Source organism: Gavialis gangeticus, unplaced genomic scaffold (genome assembly GCF_001723915.1).
Source record: "Gavialis gangeticus isolate Ggan-Ray unplaced genomic scaffold, GavGan_comp1, whole genome shotgun sequence".
In the NCBI taxonomy this organism is placed as follows: Eukaryota; Metazoa; Chordata; order Crocodylia; family Gavialidae; genus Gavialis; species Gavialis gangeticus.
Window position 1 is genome coordinate 41,109,132 of NW_017729006.1, and position 4,407 is coordinate 41,113,538.

The following is a 4,407-nucleotide window of genomic DNA, read 5'->3' on the forward strand; positions in this document are numbered from 1 at the left end:
CTACCCTGGGGGTCTTTAAGAGGAGGGTAAATGAACACCTTGCTGGGGTCGTTTGACCCTAGTACTCTTTCCTGCCATGGCAGGGGGTCGGACTAGATGATCTACTCAGGTCTCTTCCAACCCTACAAACTATGAAACTTGGCCATTCCTCTCATCACTCCAAACTCCACATCATTAATGAAGATGTTGAAAAATATAGGTCCAAGGACAGAGCCTTGGGGGACCCCACTGGTCACAGAGCACCATGATAATTGACTTGCATCAATTACTACCCTCTGGATCCAACCACAAAGCCAATTTCCCAGCCAGCGGATTGTGGAGGGCCCAAGGCCACAATTGGCCAGTTTTGCTAACAGGTGATCATGGGATACCAGATTGAAGGCTTTTTTGAAGTCAAGATATATGACATCAATCTCTTCTCCCTTGTCCAGGTGATAGGTCACTTGGTCATAGGAGGAAATGAGATTGGTCAAGCAAGACCTACCCGCAACAAACCCATGCTGGCTATCCTTTAGAATGTTGGCATCGGCCAGTCCATTAAGGATGGCCTCTTTACTAAACTTTTCTAAGATCTTCTCCGGGATAGAAGTCAGACTGATGGGCCTATAGTTAGCCGGATCCACTTTCCTCTCTTTCTTGAAGATAGGCACCACGTTGGCCTTCTTCCAGTCTTTAGACACTACACCAGAGCACCAGGAGTTTTCAAAGATCCATGCCAGAGGCTGGGCTATGATGCTCGCCAGCTCCTTGAGTACCCTGGGGTGTAGATTGTCAGGGCGAGCTGACTTGAAGGTATCCAGCTTCTCAGGGTGTTCCTTCATGAGGTCAGCATTAATGGAGGGCAGGGGGTCTCCTTCACCGGGACCTCCCTGTCCCATAGCGGGCATGGGCGTCCCATAGGACTGATGAAATATGGATGCAAAGTACCCATTTAATAGGTTGACTTTTTCCTAGGCATTAGGTTGTCAGTTGCTGCATCTAGTTCAGCAGGGGTCCAATGTTGCCTTTACATATCTGAAAAAGGACTTTCAATTGTCCTTGATGCTCAAAGCTAATTGGAGTTCAGTTGCAGCCTTGGCTTTCCTGGTTTGCCCCCTGCAGGACCGGGCCAGTGCAGAATAATTCTCCTTGGAGTTGAATCCCATTCTCCATCCTTTGTAGGCTTTTCTTTTTACCTTCAGGAGGTCTGCTAGATCCCTGGAGAACCAGGTGGCCTGCTGTGCTGTCTTGCTGCTTTTCCTCCGAGATGGAATAGAATTAGCTTGTGCATTGAGGATCACTCCCTTGAGGAGCAACCACTCTTCTTGAACTCCCCTCTCCCTGGGGTTGTGGTCCCTTACGGCCTCACTGACAAGCCTCCTGAGCTTTCCAAAGTTGGCTTTCCTGAAGTCAAGGACTTCCGTGTTGCTGACTGACTTGCCAGCTTTACGGTGAATGGTGAAGGTGACCAGCTCGTGGTCGCTGTCACTCAGCTTCCCATCAATCACTAGGTCACTGATTAGGTCATCCCCAGTAGCCAGTACCAGGTGGAGCAACGCTTTACCTCTTGTTGGCTCATAGACTTCTTGAGTCAGGTAGAGGTCATCCACATATGAGAGAAAGCTTTGCGACCACTTGGATTTTGCTGAGTGATCCTCCCACGAGATGTCCGGGTAACTGAAGTCACCCATGACAACTGTGGTCCTGGAGCATGCGGCCTCAGCCAGTTCCTGGGCGAACTCCTGGTCAAGCTCTTGACTTTGGGTGAGAGATCTGTAGTAGACTCCCACCATTGTGTCCCCTCTGCCATGTTCCCCATGGATTTTAACCCAGAGGGTCTCCAGTCCTCCACCCTGGTCACCAATATCAGCTTGCAGGGACGCGTAGCTTTCCTTAACATAGAGAACTACACCCCCGCCCCTTTTATCTACTTGATCTCTCCTGTACAGGGTATAGCCATCTATACCCATGGCCCAGTCATGGGTGGAGTCCCACCAGGTCTCTGTTCTCCCTATGACATCATAATTATTTGCATTAAGCAGGAGGACGAGCTCCTCCTGCTTATTCCCTAAGCTCCTGGCATTTGTGTACAGGCAGGCAAGTGTCCCCTTGGGGGCCCTTGCCCTGCCCACAGATTGTACCAGGGCTGGGGCAGGGGTAGGATCCCTTAAGTGCCTTGGCCTGCTGGCTTTGTAAGGGTTGCTCAGTGGGCCGGCAGTGGTGGTAGTCCCCCCATCCCCCAGTGGGCTTAGTTTAAAGCTGGGTGGAGCAGGTCAGCCAGTTTGGCTGAAAAGAGCCTCCTCCCCAGCGGAGAGAGGTGGAAGCCATCTCTTCACAGCAGCTCACTGCCTCTCTCACCAAAGAGCGGGCTGTGGTCATGGAAGGCAAAGCCTTCCCTATGACACCAGCACCACAGTCTTTGGTTAACTATGTGGATCCTCCTCTCCCCCCTCAGCCCATACCTCGAGACTGGGAGGATCAAAGAGAACACCACCTGTGCCCCCAGACCCTTTAGCCCCACTCCCAAATTCCTGTAGCACCTCATGACGCAGCTGGGAGCACTCTGAGCCCTGTCATTGGTGCCCACATGAATCAGGAACATGGGATAGTGGTCTGTGGGCTGGAGCAGCTTATGGATCCTCTCCGCAATGTCCCAGATGTGGGCCCCCAGGAAGCAGGAGACTTCCCGGGCTAAGGGGTTGGGGCAGCAGATTACCCCCTTAGTCTCCCTCAGGATGGAGTCTCCCACAACAGACACCTTACGTTTTGTCTTGGGGAAAGTGGGGGCGGTAGCTGCAGATGCGCCTGTGTTGCCCGTGGGAGCTGGGAGCTCAGGAAGCTCTGCTGGAGCAGCAAGCGGTGTATACCTGTTGCTAAGCTCTGGTAGGGCAGGGGCCTTTGTGCGGCAGACCTTAGGGCCCTTGACCACCTTGGTCCATGCCCCTGACTGGACAGAGTGGGAGGTTCCAGAGTTCTCCTTTGTCCTGGAGAGAGACCATGGTCTACCCTCCGGCTCCTGGGGGAGAAGGGCCTGGCAGTAGGAGTCTATCTCCTGCTCACAGTCCCTGATGGCACGCAGTCTCTGAACTGTGGCCTGGAGCTCCTCCATCTGGCACACCAGAGACCCCAAAACGGGGCAGACCCCACAAGGGGAGGTGGCCATGCTCCCGGACCCCAGAGCCTGAAAAAGGGACAGGCAGCCCCTGCAGCCAAGAGCCAGAGGCTCCGTCTGCATGGAGCCTGGAACCATGGGCTCCATCTGGGTGGCTGTCTCTGAGGTGCCAGAGGGCAGGGCACAGAGCCCAAGGGGACTCTAGGGGTGCGGCGTGTGCCCATCCATGTCATGCTTCTGGTAGGCTGGCTACAGCTGGGACTGTCTACCCGGGGGAGCTCACAGGCAGGGCCTCAGCCATCCCGCGCACCCTCCTGAGCAAACTCCATGCTAACTCACGCACCAGCAAACAAGTGCACCTGTTTGCACAGCCTGTTTGAGTGGCTCCAGTCGCATGGCCCCCTTGGGGGCTGGGCAAAGTAAGGGCCTGGGCAGGGCAAGACCTGGCCCGGCTCCACTCAGCCTCCTCCTCCCACTCACTAAGGGGTTAACCCCCTCCCACCACGGGCCCTGCTTACCTCCAGCTGTGCTGGTGGTAGGGGGGGGGGCTCTGCAGCTGCTGGGGGCTTTCTGGGGGGCTTTGGGGGAGTAGGGGCGCAGCGGGCTTTCACCCACACATCTCTCGCCGCTCTGGAGCCTAACTGTGGAATACACGTGTGGAATAAATTTGTCATGGTGGAGATCATGTTACTCTGTTCAAAGGCCCAGATTGCAGCTGGAATACATCAGTTCCCTTCTATCAATGGAGTTCCACATTTTATAGCAGCTAAGGATTTGGCCAAGAGGCTTAAAGTTCATCATCCTAGATACACTGTCTGAATAGATTTTTTTGTAGACAGTTTTATGTTGACTTTTTATTTAATCTGAACTTCTTCTAATTCAGTGGGGAAAGTACTTGTGGGTGATCAGCCCAGTTGTGCTAGATGGATATTCATATTCAAGTATAGATGCATTTTTTATTTCCTCCTTATTTTCCTTGCCAAACACTTTCAGTATTGAAATTTCAGGTTAACTTATGATCTGTTCTGGATGACTGAAAATAGACAGATTTTGCCCTTTATTTGCTTCTGATCTTCACAAATGTCCTTCAGATGTGAAACAGCTTCCCTAAGGCATGAACAAATTCCATGGCCTTTTCAATGTTTTCTTTCTGTTTATACACAAAAAAAGATACCAAAATGTCTTTGATGAGAAAATATATATGGTGTTTAAAGAAGAAAATCAGAATTATTTTCCTGTTTTTATTCAGTTCAGCCTCTCTATTTTTGTGGGGATGTTCATTTCAATCACCAATATTCCTGATTTTTGGAAACTAA